The sequence below is a fragment of the Loxodonta africana genome, chromosome 16 (genome assembly GCF_030014295.1).
Source record: "Loxodonta africana isolate mLoxAfr1 chromosome 16, mLoxAfr1.hap2, whole genome shotgun sequence".
Lineage (NCBI taxonomy): Eukaryota > Metazoa > Chordata > Mammalia > Proboscidea > Elephantidae > Loxodonta > Loxodonta africana.
In genome coordinates, this window is record NC_087357.1 from 84,228,307 (window position 1) to 84,255,040 (window position 26,734).

The following is a 26,734-nucleotide window of genomic DNA, read 5'->3' on the forward strand; positions in this document are numbered from 1 at the left end:
ATGGACTAAATGCACCAATAAAGACACAGAGAGTGATACAATGGACTTAAAAACACGATCCGTCTCTATGCTGCCTAAAAGAGACACACTTTAGGCTTAGAAACGCAAACAAACTGAAACTCTAAGGACGGGAAAAAATATATTAAGCAAAAAACAATCAAAAAAGAGCAGGAGTGGCAATATTAATTTCTGACAAAACAGACTTTAAAGAGAAATCCATCAGAAAGGATAAGGAAGACACTATATAATGATTAAAGGGACAATATACCAAGAAGATATAACCATATTGAATATTTATGCTCCCAATGACAGGGTTGCAAGATAGATAAAACAAACTCTATCAGCACTGAAAAGTGAGATAGACAGTACCACAATAATAGTAGAAGGCTACAACACATCACTTTGGGTGAAGGACAGGACATGCAGAAAGAAGCTCAATAAACACATGGAAGATCTAAATGCCACAATCAACCAACTTGACCTCATAGACATATACAGAACACTTCACCCAACAGCAGCCAAGTATACTTTCTTTTCTAGTGCACATGGAACATTCGTAAAGCAAGCCTTAGCAGAATCCAAAACATTGAAATATTACAAAGCATCTTCTCTGACCATAAGGCCATAGAAGTGGAAATCAATAAAAGAAAAAGTAGGAAAAAGAAATCAAACACTTGTACACTGAACAATACCCTCCTCAAAAAAGACTGGATTAAAGAAGACATTAAGGATGGAATAAAGAAATTCATAGAATCCAATGAGAATTAAAATGCTTCCTATCAGAACCTTTGGGACACAGCGAAAGCAGTGCTCACAGGTCAATTTATATCAATAAATGCACATACACAAGAAGAAAGCGCCAAAATTAAAGAATTATCCGTATACCTTGAACAAATAGAAAGAGAGCAACAAAAGAAACCTTCAGGCACCAGAAGAAAACAAATAATAAAAATTAGAGCAGAACTAAATGAAATACAAAACAGAAAAATTAACAAGGCCAAAAGCTGCTACTTTGAAAAATATCAACAAAACTCATAAACCATTGGCCAAACTGACAAAAGAAAAAGAGGAGAGGAAGCAAATAACCTGAATAAGAAATGAGAAGGGCGATATTACAACAGACCCAACTAAAATTAAATGAATCATTTCAGATTACTATGAAAAATTGTAGTCCAACAAATTCGAATACCTAGAAGAAATGGATGAATTCCTAGAAACACACTACCTACCTAAACTACCACAAACAGAGGTAGAACAACTACATAGACCCATAACAAAAGAAGAGATTAAAAAGGTAATCAAAAAACTCCCAATAAAAAAAAGCCTTGGCCAGGAAGGCTTCACTGTAGACTTCTACCAAACATTCAGAAAAGAGTTAACACCAGTACTACTAAAAAGTACTTCAGAGCATAGAAAAGGATGGAATACTCCCAAACTCATTCTATAAAGCCACCATATCCCTGATAACAAAACCAGGTAAAGACACCACTAAAAAAGAAAATTACAGGCCTATATCCCTCATGAACTTAGATGTAAAAATCCTCAACAAAATTCTAGCCAATAGAATTCAACAACATATCAAAAAAATAATTCACCATGACCAAGTGGGATTCATACCAGGTATGCAGGGATGGTTCAACATTAGGAAAACAATTAGTGTAATTCATCATATAAATAAAAGACAAGAACCACATGATTTTATCAATTGATGCAGAAAAAGCATTTGACAAAGTTCAACACCCATTCATGATAAAAAACTCTCAGCAAAACAGGAATAGAAGGAAAATTCCTCAACATGATAAAGGGCATTCATACAAAGCCAAGAGCCAAGATTATCCTAAATGGAGAGAGCCTGAAACCATTCCCCTTGAGGTCTGGTGATGCCCTTTATCACCGCTCTTATTCAACATTGGGCTGGAGATCCTAGCCAGAGCAATTAGGCTATGAAGAAATAAAGGGCGTCCAGATTGGCAAGGAAGAAGTAAAAGTATCTCCATTTGCAGATGACAGGATCTCATCATCAAGAAAACTACTGAAACAAGAGTTCAGCAGCGTACTGGGATATAAGATAAACATACAAAAATGAGATGGATTCCTCTACGCCAACGAAAAGGACATCAAAGAGGAAATCACCAAATCAATACCATTTATAGTAGCCTCCAAGAAGATAAAATACATAGGAATAAATCCAATAAATCGTACCAGAGATGTAAAAGATTTATACAAAGAAAACTATAAAACACTTCTGCAAGAAACCAAAAGAGACCTACGTAAGCAGAAGAACATACCTTGCTCACGGATAGGAAGACTTAACATTATAAAAATGTCTATTCTACCAAAAGCCATGTATACATTTAATGCAATTCCAATCCAAATTCCAACGACATTCTTTAGTGAGATGGAGAAGACGAATCACTAACTTCATATGGGAGGAAAAGAGGCTCCAGATAAGTAAAGCATTACAGAAAAAGAAGAACAAAGTGGGAGACCTCACTCTACCTGATTTTAGAACCTTTTATACTACCACAGTAGTCAAAACAACCTGGTAGTGGTACAACAGATACATAGGCCTATGGAACAGAATTGAAAATCCAGACATAAATCCATCCACATATGGGCAGTTGATATTTGACAAAGGGCCCAAAACAGTTAAATGGGGCAAAGACAGTCTTTTTAACAAATGGTACTGGCATAACTGGATATCCATCTGCAAAAAAATGAAACAAGACCCATACCTCACACTATGCACAAAAACATACTCAAAATCTATCAAAGATTCAAAACGATAAAGATCATGGTAGAAAAAATAGGGACAACAGTAGAAGCCCTAAATACATGGCATAAACAGAATACAAAACATTACTAACAATACAGAAGAAAAACTAGATAAGTGGGAGCTCCTAAAAATCAAACACCTATGCTCATCCAAAGACTTCACCAAAAGAGTAAAAAGATTACCTACAGACTGGGAAAAAGTTTCTAGCTATGACATTTCCGATCAGCACCTGATCTCTAAAATCTACATGATACTGCAAAAACTCAACTACAAAAAGACAAATAACTCAATTAAAAAATGGGCAAAAAATATGAACAGACACTTTACTAAAGAAGACATTCAGGTAGCTAAGAGATACATGAGCAAATGCTCACAATCATTAGCCATTAGAGAAGCGCATATCAAAACTACAATGAGATTCCATCTCACCCCAACAAGGCTGGCATTGATCCAAAAAACACAAAACAAATGTTGGAGAGGCTATGGAGAGATTGGAACACTTATACACTGCTGGTGGGATTGTAAAATGGTACAAACACTTTGGAAATCTATTTGGCACTTCCTTAAAAAGCTAGAAATAGAACTACCATACGATCCAGCAATCCCACTTCTTGGAATATATCCTAGAGAAATAAGAGCTTTTGCACGAACAGATATATGCACACCCATGTTCACTGCAGCACTATTTACAAATAGCAAAAAGACGGAAGCAACCAAGGTGCCCATCAATGGATGAATGGATACATAAATTATGCTATATTCACACAATGGAATACTACACGTCGATAAAGAACAGTGAGGAATCTGTGAAACATTTCATAACATGGAGGAATCTGGAAGGCATTATGCTGAGTGAATTAGTCAGATGCAAAAGGACAAATCTTGTATAAGACCACTATTATAAGAACTTGAGAAATAGTTTAAAGAGAGAAGAAAATATTCTTTGATAGTTACGAGAGGGGCGAGGGAGGGAGGGTGGGAGAGGGGTATTCACTAAGTAGAAGATAAGAACTACTTTAGGTGACAGGAAAGACAACACAGAATATAGGCGAGGTCAGCAGAACTGGACTAAACCAAAAGCAAAGACGTTTCCTGAATAAACTGAATGCTTCGAAGGCCAGCACAGCAGGAGTGAGGGTTTGGGTCCATGGTTTCAGGGGACATCTAAGTCAAGTGGCATAATAAAATCTATTAAGAAAACATTCTGCATCCCACTTTGAAGAGTGGCGTCTGGGGTCTTAAACACTAGCAAGCAGCCATCTAAGATGCATCAATTGGTCTCAACCCACCTGGATCAAAGGAGAATGAAGAACACCAAGGACACAAGGTGATTACGGGCCCAAGAGACAGAAAGGGCCACTTGAACCAGAGCCTACATCATCCTGAGACCAGAAGAATTAGATGGTGCCCGGTTATAACCTATGACTGCCCTGACAGGGAACACAACAGAGAACCCCTGAGGGAGCAGGAGAGCAGTGAGATGCAGACCCCAAATTCTCATAAGGTGACCAGACTTAATGGTCTGACTGAGACTAGAAGGACCCCAGTGGCCATGGCCCCCAGAGCTTCTGCTGGCCCAGGACAGGAAACTTTCCCCAAGCCAACTCTTCAGACAGGGATTGGACTGGACAATGGGTTGGGGAGGGATGCTGGTGAGGAGTGAGCTTCTTGGATCAGGTGGACACTTGAGACTATGTTGGCATCTCCTCCCGGGATGGGAGATGAGAGGGTAGAGGGGGTTAGAAGCTGACAAAATGGACAGGAAAAGAGAGAGTGGAGGGAGAGAGCGGGCTGTCTCATTACGGGGGTAGTAATTAGGAGTATGTAGCAAGGTGTCTGTAGCAAGGGTTTTGTTTTTTTAGCAAGGTGTAGGAAACCCTGGTGGTATAGTGGTTAAGTGCTACAGCTGCTAACCAAGAGGTCAGCAGTTCAAATCTGCCAGGTGCTCCTTGGAATCTCTATAGAGCAGTTCTACTCTTTCCTACAGGGTCGCTATGCGTCGGAATCGACTCGATGACAGTGGGTTTTGTTTTTGGTTGTTTAGCAAGGTATGTATTTTGCTGAAGATCATTCAAAAAACGACTGCAGCAGTGTATTGACAGGGAACTGCCAGAATCAGGCCGGTTTCAGGAGAGGACATGGAACCAGGGTATCATTGCTGATGTCAGATGGATCCTGGCTGAAATCAGAGAATACCAGAAGGATGTCTACCTGTGTTTTATTGACTATGCAAAAGCATTCGACTGTGTGGATCATAACAAACTATGGATAACACTGCGAGGCATGGGAATTCCAGAACACTTAATTGTGCTCATGAGGAACCTTTACATAGATCAAGAGGCAGTTGTTCGGACAGAAAAAGGGGATACTGATTAGTTTAAAGTCAGGAAAGGTATGCGTCAGGGTTGTATTCTTTCACCATACCTATTTAAATCTGTATGCTGAACAAATAATCTGAGAAGCTGGACTATTTAAAAAGAACCAGGCATCAGGATTGGAGGACGACTCATTAACAACCTGTGTTATGCAGATGACACAACCTTGCTTGCTGAAAGTGAAGAGGACTTGAAGCACTTACTAATGAAGATCAGAGACCACAACCTTCATTATGGATTACACCTCAACATAAAGAAAACAAAAATCCTCACAACTGGACCAATAAGCAACATCATGATAAACGGAGAAAAGATTGAAGTTGTCAAGGATTTCATTTGACTTGGATCCACAATCAACAGCCATGGAAGCAGCAGTCAAGAAATCAAAAGATGCATTGCATTGGGCAAATCTGCTGCAAAGGACCTCTTCAAAGTGTTGAAGAGCAAAGACGTCACCCTGAAGACTAAGATGCGCCTGATCCAAGCCATGCTATTTTCAATCGCATCATATGCATGTGAAACCTGGACAATGAATAAGGAAGACCTAAGAAAAACTGATGCCTTTGAATTGTGGTGTTGGCGAAGAATACTGAATATGCCGTGGACTGCCAAAAGAATGAACAAATCTGTCTTGGAAGAAGTGCGGCCAGAATGCTCCTTAGAGGCAGGGATGGCGAGACTGCATCTTACATACTTTGGACGTGCTGTCAGGAGGGATGAGTCCCTGGAGAAGGACATCATGCTTGGCAGAGTAGAGGGTGAACGGAAAAAAGGAAAACCCTCAACGAGGTGGACTGACACCGTGGCGGTAACAATGAGCTCAAGCGTAACGAGCATTTTAAGGATGGCGCAGGACCGGGCAGTATTTCGTTCTGTTGTCGCTATGAGTCGGAACCGACTCGACGGCACCTAACAACGTAACAGCAGCCCGGTGTATATAAGTTTTTGAGTGAGAGACTGACTTGATTTGTAAACTTTATCTTAAAGCATAATAAAGATTTTTTAAAAAGTAGACCTGGTGGGGCAATGGTTAAGCGCTAAGCTACTAATTGAAAGGTTGGTGCTTATAACCCACCCGGCCACCCTATGGAAGGAAGACCTGGCTATCTGCTCCCACAGAGATTACAGCCTACAGAACCCTGTGGGACTTCGAGCCCACCTGGCCACACTATGGAAGGAAGACCTGGTGATCTACTTCCACAGAAATTACAGCCTACAGAACCCTGTGGGGCAGTTTTACTCCAGGACGTGGGTCACTGTGAGTGAGAGTCGTAGAGCTGACACTTAACAACATGAACACAATGGCGTCTCCTAGTGGTGCAGTAAATGAGCTCAGCCTACCAGCCAGAAGTCTGAGTCCACGCGCCTCAAAAGAAAGGCCTAATGATCTACCTCTGAAAATCAGCCAGTGAAAACCCTGAGGATCCCAACGGTCCAATCGAGAACAGATCACGGGAAGGCGAGGAACACGCAGCTCTCTGTTCCTCTGTGCGTGGGGCACCACGCGTCAGGGGCAGACTCCACCGCGCCTGACAAATACAGCAAGCAGGTATGTAAGTGTATCTTATCCTGGCTTTAAATTTCTCTAATAGAAGCTATTGAACACTTTTTTACACGCTTATTTGCCATCTGTATATGCCCTTTGGTGACAAGTCTGCTTTCTAACTGAATTGTCTGACTCTCCACTGTTGGGTTTAGAGAGTTCTTTATATATATTCTGGATACACATCCTTTGTCAGATACATGATTTACAACTATTTTCTCCCAGTCTGTGGTTTGTCTTTCCAGCCCATAACAATGACTTTCACAGAGCCAAACACCAGAACAAACCAAACCCAGTGCCGTCGAGTCGATTCCAACTCACAGTGACCTCAAAGAGCAAAAGTTTTAAATTTTGATGAAGTCCAATTTATTAATTTTTCCTTCACTGATTGTATCCTAGGTCAAGACAATTTTCTCCAATGCTATCCTATAAAAACTTTATAGGTTTACATTTTACATTTAGACCTTTGATCCATTTTATGTTAATTTTTATGTAAGGTATGAGTTTTAGGCCATGATCTTTTCTTTTTTTACTACGAATATCTAATTGTTTCAATACCAATTGTTGTAAAGACTATCCTTTCTCCATTGAATTGACTTTGTACCTGTGTTAGAACCAAGCTGGCCATATTTGTGTGGGTCCCTAAGTGGCACAAACCGTTTGCACTCGACTGCTAAGCTAAAGATTGGCAGTTCAAACGCATTCATTGGTACTACTGAAGAAAAGCCCTGACGATCTGCTTCTATAAAGACTACAGCCAAGAAAAGCCTGTGGAACAGCTCTATTCTGTAACCCATGGGGTCGCCATAAGTCAGAACCAACTCAACAGCACCTAACAACAACATATGTTTCACCAATCTATCCCTCGGCCAATACTATACTACCCTGACTACTGTAGCTATGTTAAGTTTTAAAATCAAGGGATTCCTCCAACTTCCTTCTTCTTATTCAAAATTGTTTCCAGTTACTTTGGCTCTCCATATAAATTTTGGAACAAGCTTGTTTAAAGCTATGAAAAAACACTGCTAGGACTTTGATAGGAATTGTGTTAACTATCTTTTAAAGAGCAAAGAAGTTCTGGATTCAGATTAGGCCCAACTGATCTATTTTTCATTTAAGGTTTGGCTTTGCAGGTCTTATCTAAGAAATCACGGCCTACTCCAAGGTTACAAAGATTTTCTCCTACACTTTCTTCTACAAGTTTTATGGCTTTAGCTATCACATTTAAATCTATAACTGTAGGGTATGGCACAGCGGTTAAGCACTTAGTTGCTAATGGGAAGGTTGGCAGTTTGAACCTACCAGGCGCTCCACAGAAGAAAGATGTGATGTAGCAGTCTGCCCCCATAAAGATTACAGCCTTGGAAGCCCTATGGGACAGTTCTACTCTGTCCTACAGTGTCACTAGGAGTCGGACAGCAACGGGTTTTCTAGGGTTTTCATAAGGCAAAGCATTGATTTTGCATATGAATATTCAATTGTTCCAGAACCATAATTCATTTACAAGATTAGATTGTATCTTAAACCAATCTTTTTTGAGATATAAAAGAGAAAAGTGAGCAGAGAGACAGGGGGACCTCATACCACCAACAAAGAAGCACCAAGAGCAGGGCTTGTCCTTTGGATCCAGGGTTCCTGCGAGGAGAAGCTCCTAGAAAAGGGAAAGATTGATGAGGAGTACCTTCCTCCAGAGCTAAAAGAGAGAGAAAGCCCTCCCCTGGAGCTGGCACCCTGAATTTAAAGCTAAAAGAGAGAGAGAAAGCCTTCCCCTGGAACTGGCACCCTGAATTTAGAGCTAAGAGAGAGAGAGAAAGCCTTCCCCTGGAGCTGGCACCCTGAATTTAGAGCTAAGAGAGAGAGAGAAAGCCTACCCCTGGAGCTGGCACCCTGAATTTAGAGCTAAGAGAGAGAGAGAGAGAAAGCCTTCCCCTGGAGCTGGTACCCTGAATTTAGAGCTAAGAGAGAGAGAGAAAGCCTTCCCCTGGAGCTGACACCCTGAATTTGCATGTCTAGCCCCCTAGACTGTGAGAGAATAAATTTTTCTTTGTTGGAGCCATCACTTGTGGTATTTCTGTTATAGCAGCACTACATAACTAAGACATTATGGCACCGGTATTTCAAACACCATCAGGGTCACACGTGATGGACAGGTTTCAGGGGAGCTTCCAGACCAAGAGAGACTAGGCAGAAAGGCCTGGTGATCTACTTACAAAAATGAGCCAATGAAAACCTTACAGAGCATAACAGAACACTGTCCAACCTGCTCTCCTCGGACACGTCATCAGGAGGGATCAAATGCTGGGGGAGGACATCACGTCTGGTGAAGCAGAGGGCCGTCGAGAGTGAAGGAAACCCTCAATGAGCTGAACTAGCCCAACAACTGCAACGATGGACTCAAACATGCCATCACTGTGAGGCTGACGCACCATCAATGACCGACTCAAACATGCCATCACTGTGAGGCTGACGCATCATCAATGACCGACTCAAACATGCCATCACTGTGAGGCTGACGCACCATCAATGGCCGAATCAAACGTTCCATCACTGTGAGGCTGACGCACCATCAATGACCGACTCAAACATGCCATCACTGTGAGGCTGACGCATCATCAATGACCGACTCAAACATGCCATCACTGTGAGGCTGACGCATCATCAATGGCCGAATCAAACATGCCATCACTGTGAGGCTGACGCATCATCAATGACCAACTCAAACATGCCATCACTGTGAGGCTGACGCACCATCAATGGCCAAATCAAACATGCCATCACTGTGAGGCTGACGCATCATCAATGGCCGAATCAAACATGCCATCACTGTGAGGCTGACGCATCATCAATGACTGACTCAAACATGCCATCACTGTGAGGCTGACGCATCATCAAAATCAAACATGCCATCACTGTGAGGCTGACGCATCATCAATGGCCGAATCAAACATGCCATCACTGTGAGGCTGACACATCATCAATGACTGACTCAAACATGCCATCACTGTGAGGCTGACGCATCATCAATGGCCAAATCAAACATGCCATCACTGTGAGGCTGACGCATCATCAATGGCCGAATCAAACATGCCATCACTGTGAGGCTGACGCATCATCAATGACCGACTCAAACATGCCATCACTGTGAGGCTGATGCACCATCAATGGCCAAATCAAACATGCCATCACTGTGGGAACGACGCAGTCCCAGGCAACGTTTCGTTCTGTTACACGAGTCGCCACGAGCTGGAGCCAACGCGAGGGCATCCATCTATCTATTGATCAGATTAATCGGTTGATCTTAAGTCTCAATATCAAGCAGTGTAACCCATTTACCTTTGTTCTTTCTCAAAATTGTATTGGCTATGCTAGGTCCTTTCATTTTCATATAAATTTTAAAATTAGCTTGTCAATTCCTTAAAAAAAAAAAAAAAAAGCCTATAGAGATACTGATTGGAATTGCGTTGAACGGTATACATCAATATGAGGACAAATTACATCAATACAATTGCTAAATATGGTATTCATCTCCATTTATTTGAGTCTCCTTTAAGTTATCTCAGCAATATTTTATAGTTTCTAATATATAGGCCTTTTCTCAAGTTTTGTTTAACTTATCCGTATTATTTTTGACACTACTGTAAATAATGTTTTCATTTATTTTCATTTCAATTTCAAATAGTTCATCGTTAGTATATAGAAACACAATTTCTGGATGATGATTTTGTATCCATGACCTTGCTAAGCTTAGTTACTAGTCCTAGTAGCTTTCTTGTGGGTTCTTTGAAATTTTCTACATACTCAGCAGCTTTATTGCTTCCGTTCAAATTTGGACACCTTCAAATTGCTCTTCTTGTACTACTGCACTAGTTATAATCTCCCACACAAAGCTGAATGACAGCGTTGCGAGTGGACATGCTTCTTTTGTTCCCTAACTTAGGGGGAAAGTATTCAGTCTTTGGCCATTAGGTATGATATAACTTACAAGATTTTACTAGATGTCCTTTATCAGGTTGAGAATGTTCCCTTAAATTCCTAGTTTACTGCTACTGAGAGTTTTTATCATTAATAGTATTAAATTTTGTCAAATCATTTTTTTGAATTTATAGAAATAATCATATAGTTTTTCTTTTTTAGTTAGTTCATATGGTGATTTACACTGATTGATTTTCAAAGTTAAACCAATTTTGCATTCCTGGGATTAATCCCACTTACCATAAAGAATTGTCCTTTTTATACACCATGGATTTCGTTGGCTAAAATCTCATTAGCGGTTTTTGCATCTGTTTTTATGGGGGATATTGATCTATAGCTTTCTTTCATACTGGGGTAATGCTGACTTCATAAAATGACTTAGGAACTTTTCCTCCTTTTCTTATTCTCTGAAGACTTTGTTTAGAACTGGTATAATGCCATCCTTAACTGTTTGATAGAATACCTCAGTTAAGCCTTCTGGGATGACAGTTTTTTTGAGGGAAGGTTTTGATTACAAATTTAAATTCTTTAATGGATGTAGAGCTAGTAGGTTATCCATTTCTTCTGAAATGAGCTCTGATAGTTTGTGTCCTTCAAGGAATTTGCTCATTTCCTCTAAGTTGTTCAAATTAATGTTTACAGGATCTGTTGTCATACTCTCTCTCTTATTCTTGGCTACTTTAATTTGAATTTTTCCTTCTTTTTCACCCTGATCAGTCTGGCTAGAATTTTATCAGTATTATTGATTTTTTTCAAAGAACTAGATTTAATTTTCCTGATTTTCTCTGCTGTTTTACACTTTTCTATTTCATTGGTTTCTGCTCTTATATTTATTTCCCTCCATGGGCTAGTGTTGGTATTGCTCTTCTCTTCCAGTTTCTTAAAATGGAAGCTTAGATTACTGCTTTGAAAACTACTTTTATAACATAAGCACTTAATGCTATACTTTACCTATTAAGCAATGCTTTAGCTTCATCCTATAATTTTTTAAATCATCATATCTGTATTTTAACAATAAAAGCGAGCACTTATATAGAGCTTACTTTATGTCAGGCCTCGTTTCAAGTGCTTTACAAATATTAACTCCTTTAGTCCTCGCAATAGTCCTACGAGGGTTTTCTAGATGCTTAAGGCTACAGTGGAAATCTAGTCCCTGTTAATACACCCTAGCTAGCAGCATGAATTCCACATTCTCATTTCGTTTAATGTTTCCTTACATTAACGTAGGTGCAAAGCTACAGTAATCAAAACAGTGTGGTACTCATATAAGGATAGACATGCAGACTCACAGAAAAAATTGAGAGTGCCGAAATAAACCCATACGTCTATGGCTAACTGATTTCCGACATGGGTGCCAAGTCCATTAATGGGAAAAAAGAGTCTCTTCATTAAATGATACTGGGACAATAAGATTTCGACATGTAGAAGAATGAAGTTGGACCCTACCTCCCACCATACACAGAAATTAACTCAAAATGGATCAATGACCTAAATATTAAGAGCTAAAACCATAAGGAAACATAGGGGTAAACCTTCAGGACTTTGTATTTGGTAATAGATTCTTAGACACAACACCACAAACAGCAGTGACAAATGAAAAAATTCTATCTATTGGACTTTGTCAAAATAAAAAACTTTTCTGCATCAAAGAACATTGTCAAGAAAGTGAAAAGATGACCTAAAAAATGGGAGAAAATATGTGGAAATCATATACTGATAAAAGTTTAATATCCGGGACATATAAAGAACTTCTACAACTCAATGACAAAAAGACAAACAACCCAATCAAAAAACAAAGGACTTGAGTAAATATTTCTCCGAAGGATATACACAAAGGGCCAATAAGTGCATGAAAGGACGCTCAGCATCATGGTGGCTGCCAGGGGCTGGAGCGGATGGGGAGGGGTCCTGCATCATGTACACTGAAGTTTCTGTTTGGAGGGACAGAAAGTTTAGGAACAGACAGTGGTGATGATTGTACAACACTGTAAATGTGACAAATGTTACTGAAATGTACACTTAAAACAGTTATAATAACCAAATTTATGTTATATGTATTTTACCACAATAAAACTTAAAAAAAAAAAAAAAAGACACTACTGTTTTTCCATCGTAACAGATGATAAAACTGAGTCTTAGAAAGGTTAATACCTTACAAAGCCTATTAAGGGGCGAAGTCAGAATTTGAGTCCTTCACCAATACACTACATTAAGTCCAAGAGACAACAAAACTTGGTGGTGGACAGGAAACGGAAGAGACGGAGACATCAGTCTTAAACACGTTCAGTGTGATCTATCTTTGAAATACCAAGTCAGTAGCTAGATATAAAATTGGACCTCAGAGGAGAGTTGTAGGCTAAAGACAGAAATTTAAGAGTTGTCATTATTATTGAAGCAATGAGAGAAAAAATTACTCAAGAAGAGTACATCGTTACTAGTTTCCATTGAGTCGGTTCTGCTGACTCACAGCGAATCTGTGCGTAACAGAATGAAACATTGCTCCATCCTGTGCTATCGCCACAATAGTAGGTATGTCTGAGCCCATTGCTGCAACCACTATGTCAATCCATCTCATTGAGGGTCTTCCTCTTTTTCGTTGACCCTCCACTTTACCAAACATGATGCCCTTCTCCAGGGATTGGTTCCTCCTGATAACATGTCCAAAGTAAGAGAGAGAAAGTCTCACCAGCCTTGCCTCTAAGGGGCATTCAGGCTATACTTCTTCCAAGACAGAGTTGGTCATTCTTCTGGCATTCCATGGCATAATCTATATTCTTCCCTAACACCATAATTCAAAGGCATAAATTCTTTTTCAGTCTTCCTTTTTTATCATCCAGCTTTCACAAGCATATGAGGTGAATGAGAATACATGGTTTAAGTCAGGCGTGCCTTAGTCAATAAAGTGACATCTTTGCTTTTTAAGATTTTAAAGAGATGTTTTGCAGAAGACTTGCTCAGTCCAGTATGTTGTTTGATTACCTGACCGCTGCTTCCATGGGCATTGACTATGGATCCAAGCACAATAAACTCCTGGATGACGTCACTACTTTCTCCATTTATCACGATACTGAGTTGTGAGCAGTGGTTAAGAAAAAAGGGACGTAGGATCTAGCTTTGTGAATACCCACATTTAATGGGGAATCAGAGAAGGATAAGCTGGCAAAGAAGCAAAGGCATACACAGAAAACTAGAACACACTGCAGAAGCTAACTGAAAAGAATGTTTTAAAGAACAGAGTGATTAATATATCGAATGCTACAGAAATGTCAAATAAGCTATTTGAGTAGTGATGGAGACAGAAGCTAGGTCAGAATGAGCTGAAGTATGAGTGGGACATGATTTTAGAAACAGGGAGAGTGAGTGTAGCTACCTTTTCAAAGAAGACAAGAGAGTCAGGAAATCGATCGAGAAAGGTAAATGGTCAAGAAAAGATGATGTGATTATATATCCACATAAAATGGCACAGCAAAGCATAACATATAACAAAGAGACACCCTGAACATATTTACATGCTCATGGAAAGGACCCAGTAAAGAGAGAAGGGTGAGAACTGGGAAGCAAGAAAGGATAGTGGAGAGTAGTAATAACTCTGACAAGACAGAAGAGAATGTGACTCAGAGCACACATGTGGCCATATGGATGAAGGTGCTAGTATGGCCTAGCCATAAGAAAATACCATTGAGAGACTGAAATAGGAGGAGCTAAAAAAAAAAAAAATTTTTTTTTTTTTTAATATCTAAGATAACAGCATCAAGGATACCGGTGAAATTTTTAGAGGAAGCACTTGGATAGTGTCATATACAAGATGAAGCTGGAATAGCAAGAGTGTGAGAAGCAAACGGTAGGGACTCTGATGACTCATTTCCCTATTCAGGAAGGCTCCTTCTTGGATTAAAAATGAAGGAACTATCGTTAAAGAATTTGGATGTGAGTGGTCACAGGGGTCACAGGAATCAGAGAAAAGACACGTGTTACTACCCCACTTAAGAGATGAGTATACTTAAGCTCAAAGAGGTTAACATGCTACCCAATGCTATGGGAATAGCAAGGTTCAGCTCTAGTTTTCAAATTTCCCCTCAATTCTCCTCTGACAAGAACTCTACACTCATGCCAACATGGCTTAATTACCATTCCTCCCAAATCCTCATGCATCTGATTTGCTCATTTCCCTTCCCATTTCATGAAATATTTTCACTCTTCTTTTGTGTCTACCCAAATTCTTATCATTCATCAAAGACTTCTTAAATATGATCTTCATGAAGGCTTTTCCACTCAAACCACCTTAATACCTAAATTCTCACCTAAATTGCTTTGATGTGTATTTATATATGTAGACTTTACTACTAGACCTCGGTCTTTCTGCGGAAAAGGATTGTGTCTCTACATTTTCAGATTTCCAAAATGCTTAGGTTCTTCATATAGAGTTAGAATTTAATACATAGCAGCTAAAAAAAAAAAAAAGTTAGCCCAAAATGTGAATCTTTTTAAAGTAACAAAAGAATTCAATAAATCGTTCTGGTTATTTTTCACCAGTGTTTTCTTAAATCAGCAAAAAAAAAAGATTGAATTAGGTTTTGATGACTCAAAGTTTATTTCTGCAACAAGACTCTACTATTAACAGGTTGGCACACACTAAAATGGTTAGACTGGCAAGCTTGAACGTGGAGACAAAAAACTTAAACTAAATAGCTATATAAAAAGCACTTGGGGAGAAAAGAGTAAGTTAGTGCAGCTATACAGCCAGGACAATGGAAAATAATTCAAACAATGCAACAAGGTTCAGGATTCAAGGCGGCTCTCATGATCAGATGACCCTAGCAATAATCCCATCGCTGGGGTGATTCAGACCCTCTCCAGCTACACTTCTGCCCCTGTGGCTATCAGCAGACCTCATCTCACTCTGTACTCTGGATACTTTCACCCTTCCCCCCTTCATTTTTCTTCATAGCACTGACCACAACTGACCTTCTGCTACATGCTTACTATCTGTCCCACTCATATGTAAATTCCATGAAGGCATGAACTTTGTTCTGTCCATAAATAAATCAGCAGAGCATAGAACAGTATCTGGCAAATAATGAGCACTAAAATGAGTGCTGAATGAATAAATGAACAGCAAATGAATAAACTAAGTTTCCATTACGAACTGCCCATCATACTCTACCTCTCAAGAAGTAATTTTGAGGGGGGAGAGAGAGAGAACGGGAGCAAGGAGGAGGAAGAGAGAGGGACAGGGCAAGGGAGGGGGGAGGGAGGGAAAGAGAGAGAATTGATTGATTAGATTAATCCCCATTATTTCTGTTTGTGCAGTTTTCACCAGGTCACCTCATAAGCCACTAGTCTGCTTATAATGGATGCCTGTCCTCGGGTCTGAGGCCATCCCTGGTCCAATCAGTTATGGCCAGGGCGACAAATCCATATGGTTCAGGATCCATCCATGCCAAGGAATTGCCTGGGGCTGCTTCCTCGGCAGGCAGGTAATAACCTTTAGAATGACAGCTCTGGGTATAGTGGTCATTAATGAAGTCAGGCTGAACTAATGAATTACTTCAAGTAATCTGCCACTATATTCTGAAATACAGTAAGAGTTTTTTAGACTCACAACTACTGCAAGTCACTGTTCTAAAACTCACTTTAAGTTTAATAAGCTTAAATTTAACATCACTCCTTAGAAGCCCTCAACTGGCCTTTGTAGCAGCTCTCAACTGCCACTGTGTAAATGTATCTATTTCAGTTTCATGTATTTTTCAAGGCTTATTTTTCAATCACATTTGAAGCAATCGATATAGAAACACCACTACATCATGCACCGGAACAGCCCACTCCAACACCAGATTTGTCCACAGTTTAACTGAGAGAGGAAAAAACAATACACAAAATATAAGCATGCATCCTAGGGTAGTCTTCCCTCCCTCCTTTCCAAAAAAATAAGTAGACCAATTCCAACAACAGATTTGTTCACAATTTAGCTGAGACAAAATATGAAGCAAAAAGGTGCATTCTAGGGTAATCTCTCCTCCTTCCTTTCCAAAAGATAAGTGGCTGACTAGCCCACATGTCTCTCATGACACAGGCTTACTTCCCTCCTGAGTAGAGTCCCTGCTCAGTGACGTGCAAGGAGTGCACAGTCTCGGACTCAGCAGTTCTTCTACAACAAGGCAGTGGACCCACATGAACCCACCGAGGTCTGAGCACACCCCAGAGGACTCAAACTGGGAGACAGCCTGATTATGCTTCAGTCACTGCTGTCACAAGCAGCAAACTAAGGCAAGCAGAACTTTACCCCCATTCTCCTCAGGGCACATTCTTAAAAGAAAATTATTTTATAATCCCTTAATTAAGACTATAAATTTAACAGACAGATGATAGGCAAGGGCATGGGTTATCTCCTTGCAACTGAGGGATGTGGGGTGGGAACAGAACAGGAAACAGTCCTAGAAAGAAAATGTCTAATTGGGAGGTTTCTAGCTGCTTGTCTGTATTTTTACTCTCTGGTGGGGCTCCCACATTGGTTCCCATCGCCACCACAAACCTAAAGCGGCATACACTTCCCTTTTTCACTCCAGCTCAATCAGGGATTTGATCCCAAATATCTTCCCCTTTGCTCCCCGCTTAGTAGAGCCAAGAAGCAGGAACTCTCAAAAGTGGTTTCATTAAAATACAAAGGGAAAAAAGGGGGGGAAGGATAATGAAAACTACAATAAGACAAAGTTGCATCATAAATCTATCTAATGGCTAACCTCAGAATTTAACAAATTGCTTCAGAATCCATCTCACAGAAAGGTGAGATCCCACTAGCTTCTATAATCCTTTTAATATATTAACCATTAATAGGTATTGAGATTTAGAAGCTTAATATTAAAACAAAGTAAGGCCAGCAGGCAAGAATGAACATTTTACAATTCTCCATCTACTCTCATCTTTGAAGCAGAATGGGTGTAAGTACAGATACCGGCATACTTTTCTTTTGCTCTTTAGTCTAGCTTAGTGATTCTTCAATTTAAATATGCATAAGAATTCAGAATTGTGTGTGTGTGCACACAAAAAAGATTCTATATTGCCTTTTATAATTTAAGGAACTCGGAAGGGTGATTCTGATTTTTCCACCTACATACTGACTTTAGATTCTAACACCAGTGTGCACAAGACACCACTCTTCTAAAACACCAGTGTATACAAGACACCACTCTTCTAAAACACCAGTGTATACAAGACACCACTCTTCTAAACAAACAGCAAAGTCAAAAATTCTTGAAAATTCCATTTAGTACAATGACATTTAGGAGCCATGTTTCTATCTAAAGTAGAGCCACACTAAATCTGAGGTGCTCACCTCACGTGAGATTTGCAGGGACTGGGCCTGAGATAACACTAAGATCACATCTCCACAGGCAGCAGCTCACTGAGATGGGCAGAACTATCACAACTGCTTAAACTGTCATTTCTCTCTTTTCATTTTTCCACAAGATGTGTGTAGCTGGATATTCAAAAGTTAAATTCACTACGATAGAATGTTACCATATCATAAGCATTAAAATAATCAGGCTTCCAGGAAGAGGTGGTTGTTATCGTGTGTCACTGAGTTCATTCCGACTCACTGCATTCCTACAGAACAGAGTAGAACTGCCCCATAGGGTTTCCGAGGCGGAAATCTTTATGGTAGCAGATCGCCAGGTCTTTTCTCCCACAGAACCGCTGATCCTTCCCTTGGCAGCCAAGCCCTTAACCACTGCGCCACCGAGGCTCTTGTAAAAATTAATTTATCTGACTCAGATTTTAAATACGGGCTCTTTCCAGATAATGCCCTTCTAAATTTGAAGTTCCTCCTTCTTCCTCTGCACCATTCTCTTAAAAAGAAGAGGTAGGGTCTGCTGATTAACCGTTAGTTTGGGCCTGGAGGACAATTATTTCACCTTGTGGCTCTCATCCTCTATATAGCCACACACAGAAGGGAGCAGATGGAATCTCTTCGGACCTGAAGAGATCCTTGTCTGGCCATGAGCCAGCACAGGACAGGGGCCCTGGAAGCCCTGTGCACAGCAGGGAGGACATGGGGTTCTTAGGGAGAGGAGTGACATGCATGTACGTAGGTAGTCTCCTTGTGCGCAGAGCACAGGATGCGAAGGGAGGCGGGGGCACCAGGTGGGAGGCCTGTGCGGGAGTCTGAACAAGACCTGTGTTGCGCTGTCCATACCTAACTTGCCTAAAACGGCTGTTTAATTAATTTCAGTTTTATTTAAGTTAAATTTATAAGTACAATTAAAAAAGAAAAAGAAGAGGTTAGAGTCCTCCTCCCCCAGGCCCTCTGTAAGAAAGGAGAGAGTGAACGGCTTAAGAGCAGTATAATTAGCATGCTTCTTTAGTAATCCACGCAGAAAGAAATTCCTCCAGCCAAGAGATAACCTGGGTGCCTGTACCACCAAGGCTTCCTTCTACTAGGTATGCCCTCCTACGAGAAGCTGAACCCTACCCACTAAGGTGGTGGGGAGCAGAGACGTCCCCACCCACGGGAGGGAAAAAGGCCTGGTTTGTATTTCTGCAGTTGGGTTCTCTAATACCTACTGATAAAAATCCATTGCCATCGAGTTTAGACTCACAGCGCCCCTACAGATAAAAGAGATTTAAGTCTTAATTGAGTTTACTTGAGTAGGTTTATTACATGATAGTCACAAAATAATACTAAGACAGTCATCCCTTCACAATTCTTGTATTTTAAGGAAAATGCTTTTAACGTAATAGGGACAGCCACATTAAGTTACTAAGCCTCAGAACTTGTTTCCAGGGCTTCCTTCAGATATTCCAGTTAAAGATCTCAGGACTTTGCAGCAATGGTCTTAGCAGTAAAAAACAAACCCACTGCCGTCAAGTCAATTCTGACTCATAGCGACCCTACAGGACAGAGTAGACCTGCCCTATAGGGTTTCCAAGGACTGCCTGATAAATTCGAACTGTCGACTTTTTGATTAGCAGCTGAGCTCTTATTCACTGTGCCACCAGGGCTCCTCTGAGCAGTAAAGGACAAAATTCTGGCTATTTTTTAAATAATGACAAACTTTAAGTAATAGAACCCAGTACTGGTGTGATATTACAATAATACCATAATTTGGTTAGATGGTACCTGTTACAGATTTAATTGTGTCCCCCAAAATGTATGTCAACTTGGCTAGGCCATGATACCCCGTATTGTGTGACTGTCCACTATTTTGTCATCTGATGTGCCTTTCCTATGTGTTGTGAATCCTACCTCTATGATGTTAATGAGGCAGGCTTAGAGGCAGTTATATTAATGAGGCAGGACTCAATCTAAAAGATTAAAGTGTGTCTTAAATCAATCTCTCTTGAGATATAAAAGACAGAAGTGAGCAGGGAGACAGGGGGACCTCATACCATGAAGAAACAAGAGCCAGGAGAACAGCATGTCCTTTAGATCTGGAGTCCCTGTGCTGTGAAGTTCCTCAGCTGGGGAAGATGGATGACAAGGACCTTCCCGCAGAGCTGACCGAGAAAGAAAGTGTTCCCCTGGAGCTGGCACCCTAAATTTGGACTTCTAGCTTCCTAGACTCTGAGAGAATAAATTTCTGTTTGTTAAAGTCATCCACTTGTGGAATTTCTGTTATAGCTGCAACAGATACTAAGATGGTACCCAAGATTCTAAAAGCACTTTGTATTCAAAATGGCAAAAATCTCAAAATATTAGAAAGTTGGCCCTGGGTCACTCAACTGTACCCAGATTATTAATGTTAGTGGCTAAAAAGCAGCACCATTTTTCTCAGTGACATTGAAGTCAACAAAAACAGAGGTAATCTAATTTGTAAGAAATACTATTTCCCTAAGTACTCAAAAGATACTCTAATTTTAAAGTTAAGAAAAAGTGATATTTGTATCATATAAACAAACTTGCTCCTTGAGAAAGATTCAAATGGTTGATATTTTCAAATATTAACTTTTTACCAAATCTTTTATTAATAAGATTCCCAGGCTCACAAGAGAAGAAAATGTTGATCACATTCAACCACAAATTAGGAATAGCAAATGAGAACTGTCCCAGATGTGTCTTATAGAGAACAATTTTACCCATATTAGTTAATTCTACAAATAACCTCCACTGGTTTAATCTTGCCAGCAATGCAATTATGATCAGAATTTTTAAGAAGTACTAGGCAGGTGTTAGAAGACAAAGATTCCATGACAAACAGCTTTCTGTAATTAAATGTGCCTGTTCCTGGCGGGGGGGGGGGGGGAGCGGCAAGGGGAAGAACTTCAGAATAAATTACACCATGCTTCATAATCTGAAAGCTTAGCAATATGGGGAGAAAAACAGCATTTCTATTTGATTACAATAAGCAGATATGACAAATCTAAGTTGAAGACTTACAAGATTAGTAAAAGATTTAACTGTCCAGCTACAAATCTATAATCAATCACTCAGAAACTGTTTCAATTTTCAGCTCTAACTCACCTTCAAGCTGCCCTTTACAGGATAAGGCCTACAACTTGGGCCATAAAAATCTCTTTTTTTTTTCACTACCAACAAATTAACAAAAGCCAGAGAATAAAATCACAGTTTTCCCATAAATCTGTAGCAGATATTAATATTTCTTCTCTAATCCTCTCCCACTCATACTCTCAAAAAAGATTTACGTCTTTCTGGAGTAGTTTCATAACCTATATATCAAAAGAGCTCATGAAATCACTTAAAAGGCAATTTAAACATGAACGTCGGACATTCCAAGTCGCAGCAGTGATGACACGTCTTGGCTGCCTTTTTTTTGGTTTGGATATTTTGATTCATGAATGTCAACGGTGCTAACTGAAGTTGAATGTATTTATCTGTTCCTAAAAGAGCCTCGGCGCAGTGGTTAAGACCTCGGCTGCTAACCAAAAGGTCGGCAGATCGATCTACCAGGCACTGCCTGGACACCCTACGGGGCAGTTCCACTCTGTCCTACAGGGTCACTATGAGTCAGAATTGACTCGAGGGCAATGGGCTTTTTTTTAAAGGAGCTTTCAACAATTTTGAACTACAACACAGTGAAGTGCTTCAAAGGAAAAAGATCCTTTAATAATAATGTTAAATGGCTTAATGCAACAAGTGAAAACAGAAGGCCTCTGAAAACACTGTGCACTGGAACCACTCAGTACAAGAACAATAGTCCTGACATTGCTCAGAAGGCCCCAACGGTATCAGATCCCTGTATATGCTAATATATAATTATGAGACCTCTGAGGCATTAAAAAAATTAAATGATCAGTGTACTCTAGTTTCAGAAAGCCAGGAGGACATGGTTAATAATCAAGTTATGTTTTTAAATTGTTAGGGTACAGAGGAGATAAAAAAAAAATCACAGAAAATATACATCATTCATTGGCAAAAAAACACGCTGCCAGGACAGTCACAGTTCTTCCCCAAACCCCTGCAATCTCCTTTCCTGCTCCACTATTTCCTGAACCTTCTGGAGAGCTGCTCACCACACCAGTGCCTGGTTATCAAACATGGTGGCCTCCTCAGGTTACTCCTCTTTAACCTCTTTTGAGTTTCTCTGAAATTGCTCAAACCTTGCAAGTGTCTTTTCTGAGTACCCTTCCACTTCCCAGCCCTTAAATACACACAGCACCTAAGAAGACCATACTCCTTCATGTATTTCCCTTCCTTAGCAAATTCGTGGCTTCAATTATGATCTCCCAACTTGTGTTTCCAGCCCTGACCTCTCTCCTATATTTTTAACTGCCTCTTGGTCATCTTGGGATGGGTGTCCCATAGGTACTCAAACTCAAAATAGCTAAATTCGAACTTTCTTCCCTCCAAAGCTCACTCTTCCTTTCGAGTCTATTTCTTTTATCACCACTAACATTCTTCCAGTTGACTCGACGGCGCTGGGTACTGGGTAACATTCTTCCAGTGAGCAGGCTGGAAATCTCCAAAGAAGCTCCTGGTTCATTCTCCTTCAGTGTCACCCTCATCTTAGAGATCGCTGCCATCCTTCATCTCTCACACTGAGCCACTGTCACTTCCTAACACACAAGGAGCACTCCACCCGCCCTTTCTTGCTTTCATTTCTCGGCTTATACCCCATGGCCTGCTACTCAGACCACCACTCTGCAAACATCTCTGCCCTGCTCTCCTCCTGACACAGCACAACAGGGACCAATCTAGCTGTCTCCTTTTAAATCTATACCTGGGCTGCCGAATAAAACAAACATAATGGTACATACTGCTGCTTTTAAACTCAAGGCCTCCAATCTAGACAGGCAGGATATCCTATGTTACCCTAAACCAAAACCAAACCCATTGCTGTCAAGTTCATTCCAACTCCTATGGACCCGACAGGACAGAGCAGAACTGCCCCAAAGGGTTTCCAAAGAGCTGCTGGTGGATTCAAACTGCCGGCCTTTTTGGTTAGCAGTCAAGCTCTTAACCATTGCACCACCAGGGCTCTGCTAAATTACCCTAGTGAGCTATATTCTCTAATTTCTATAGCAGCTATTTCAAACATTCCCCCCGCTCCTTAAATCTTTAAGCTCACCTTACTTGTAGATGATACCAGCCCTTCCTAAAGTCAGAAAATACCTCAACTTCTTTTCACTAAACCAGTAGTTTTCACATGCTCATTTTTAGTTCGTTTCACACTGTTACAATGTAACGGTGCTCTGTAACTCTTATGATGTCACTCAACCGATTATTACTCTTTCTCCTAGCACTCAAACATTATCATGGCCCTATTTTTAAGAATATATATACGTATTTAAAAACCCTACTTCACTATCATGACCATCTCTAACCACTGGAGCCAAATTTCTTAAGCACTGTTTATATTTACATTGCTATTTCAATCTCTTCGCCCCTATCGTCCACAGCCCCTTGCTATCTGGCTCATGTTTTTAACACTCCCATTAAACTGCTGCACCAAGGCCATCAACAATCTCCTTATTGTGAGACTCAACAGCATTTTAGCCTTTTTTATGCTGCTCAGCACCATCTGACACTGCTGGCCATCCTCCTGTCTGGAACACCCTTTCCTTGGGTTCCTAAGAACACTGCACAATCCTGATTTTTCTCACACCCTTTTGTCCTTCTCAGCCTCCTTGCAGGCTCCTTTTCCCCACCGGTCCCTCACACAGGATTCTCCTCAGGACTTGTTATACGCTCCCCGGGAAATCTCACCTGCCCTCGTGGTACTAAAGACTTTCAAACACTTATCTGTTCTTCAGCTTTTTTCTCTGCTGCAGATGCATACAGTCAACAGGCTATCGGACACCACCACCTGGATGTCTCAAAGCTACCTCAAACTCCGTGAGTCCAAAAACGAATCTTCATCATCAACGTCCTCACTCTTCGTCATCTCCCTCAGAGCCCAATAGATCTGTGGCCCCTTGTGTTTACGACCTCCAGCTCAGGGGCTGTATCACCATACACTTGGTATTCAAGCCAGCAACATGGACGTCATCTCTGACTATCCTCCTACATTCTGTTCTTACTTAATACCCTAACTCAGGCCAACATTACCTAAAGTCTAGATTACCGTGTTTTCCTCAAGGGAAACCCTGTCTCTCATCCCCTGTCCCCAACTGTTCACTCTGCAGCCAGAATGATCTTCTAAAGTAAGTTCTTTCTGGGAAATCGGCCCAGCCCACAACTCACTGCACCCCTTTAACTATGACAGGGTGGGCTCTGAAGCTGTTATGTTTATGGTATATGACTTTGCCCTCCTGGTCACAGCTGATTAGGTTACGGGTAAATAAGTGACTTGATGACCCAAGCAGATTCTATCCAGGAGACTGGATGTGGGACAAAAACTTAAGAGTCTGTGAGTTATCTATGTAGTTAGAGAAGCAGAGAAGCCAGTACAGACAGAATAAAGCAGATACATGAGAGAAAAGCAAAGACAAGAGATAATGTTAATGTTAAGAGAGAGACAGAACACAGCCTGGCCCACACCCATACTGACTGACAGCCCTGTCTGGTTCCAGACCTTTGTGAGAGGTCCAGCTGCCCTTCCTAGCCTTGGATATACTGCACTTATCTGTATCGCTGTCTTTGTTTTCTGCTTAAGTTTCTTATTTATAAGTAAAAAAAAAAAAACTCAACTAAAATAGTCCATCCAACATGCAAATTTGATCCTGAATTTCCCTTGCTTAAAATGAATGCTCGCAGGATAAAGCCCAAGCCTTTTTCTAGGGTTAACAGGGCTCTGGATGATTTGGCCGCAGCTTCTTCTCTTACTAGCCTCCCTCTCCTATCCCATGATCTAGCCACAAAGACTTCTCTCACAGTTCCACATGTACTACAATCTCTCTCACCTCCAGGTCAACATAGTTCCTTTTTGCCTGCAACACTGTTCTCCCCACTTGCTCCCCCCTAGTCAAGACCTACTCATCTGTCAGGCTTCAAGTTTAGTCATCAGTGCACCCACTCCCAGGGAGCACTGGTCCTTCTCCAGGGCAGCCTATGCATTATCCTGAATTGTGAGTGTCTGAGTTCTCCAGTGGAATAAAAGCTCTGTGAGAGCAAAGAGCACGTGTTCAGTTCATAGTTGAGTTCCCATAGTTGCACTGCAGAGCCTAAACATTTATGAACAAATTAATCTAATCATTTGCCAAATCATGTTTGATTTTACTCTAACATTCTGATAAATTCCCTCCTTTCTATTGCCACGGATGAAACAGTTCTCTGTAATCCACATGAGTCAGAATCAACTCAATAGTAACTAACAACATCCTTGTTCAAGCTCATTGTTTCTTCTCGAAACTATTTTAATGATTTCTTAACTAATCTCTCTGCCTAATTTCACTCCATTCAAATCCATTCTACTATCTCCTGTAGCACGCAGGTATTCAAGAAGTGTGAGTTTTTTTCCTCTGCTCAAAAATGCTTCTAGAACAAAGTCCTTTCAACTGGACTACTTTTTATTTCTTGAACATATCAACCTTTTCTGCCTCTATGGCTTTGTTTCCCTTATGTGAAATGCTGTTCTCCAGCATCTCCAAGTTTTTAAATAAAAGCCACAGTTTAAGGCCAGGAAATGCTAACTTTTCATCTGAATTTTATCTGCACTTCTCATGACACTTAATATTTTCTATGTTATATCAAAAGTTATCTATATATTTAACTATAAACGTTCATAAAGTGGAGTTCATGTCAAGTTTCTTGGCTTTGCAAAGATAAAATATGTAAAGCAATGCAACACAAATAAAGAAGTGACTGAGTTATTAATGTTCCCAAACTACTGGTTCTCAAGTATTTTTCATAATAATCGTGGTTACTTAAAATAAGGTTGTATCTGTCCACAATACATACAGACTTTTCACATTCAGAATGCTTTTATTACCAAAGGTTGACACTCTGTCCCAGGTAATGACATCCCTTTAAACAATTAACTTGAAGGTTATTTTCCACTAAATAAAATGGTCTTTTTCGGGAGGATCCACAGATAACCAAGGTATCTTAATCAACATTAAATCTTCCTTTGTGAGTCTGGTACCTCAGATGTCCTTGATCCAAACACCTTGTAATCATTCAGCTGAATTTCCAAGTTCTGAAAACAAGAATGAAATAACATTTGGTCATTATATAGCAGGGAGGATTCAAGAAAGCAAGTTTTTTTTTTTTTTTTTTTTTGAAGCCAGATAATAAATTGCAATGGAAAGGTTTTCCAAATATTTAAGCTGCTTCAGAATAATCAGCTGTTAATACTGAAGGTAAAAAGTTTATCTTTTAATCCTACATGACAGTGTTTTCCAAACCATGAGTCCCAACCCACTGATGGGCCATGAAATCAATTTAGTGGATTAAAACTTTTTTATATGAAATAGAAGAGAATAGAGAATGTGAGAATGTAGCTCATGTGGTACGGATAAGTATTTGTGAAAGTTTTGTCTCCAACATACACACATACAAAACACCTAAGAGGTACTGCATCACAATAGGAGTTATTTCTTCCTAAGGATCAAAGTTAAAAAAAAGTCAAAATAGCAAACCAATACTATTTATAGGATATAAACCCCCTGCCGTCGAGCTGATTCTGACTCACAGCGACCCTAGAGGACAGAGCAGAACTCTCCCATAGGGTT

At 40.3% G+C, this 26,734-nt stretch overlaps 1 protein-coding gene across 7 annotated transcripts in view; it reads right to left on the minus strand.

The window, feature by feature from the left end:
- The window catches only part of MAPK8 (mitogen-activated protein kinase 8), a 135,167-nt gene that overhangs the window by 62,925 nt on the left and 45,508 nt on the right, over positions 1 to 26,734 (minus strand). For 4 of the 7 annotated variants that reach the window (XM_064269882.1, XM_064269878.1, XM_003408931.4 and 1 more), the window contains exon 2: positions 26,146 to 26,199. The exons of 1 other annotated variant lie outside the window; for it this stretch is intronic. The gene's annotated coding sequence lies outside the window, so the exon portion shown is untranslated. Of the gene's footprint in view, positions 1 to 25,992; positions 26,200 to 26,734 lie in introns of all 7 variants that reach the window. 2 more of the 7 variants (XM_064269879.1, XM_064269880.1) reach the window with 1 other exon arrangement.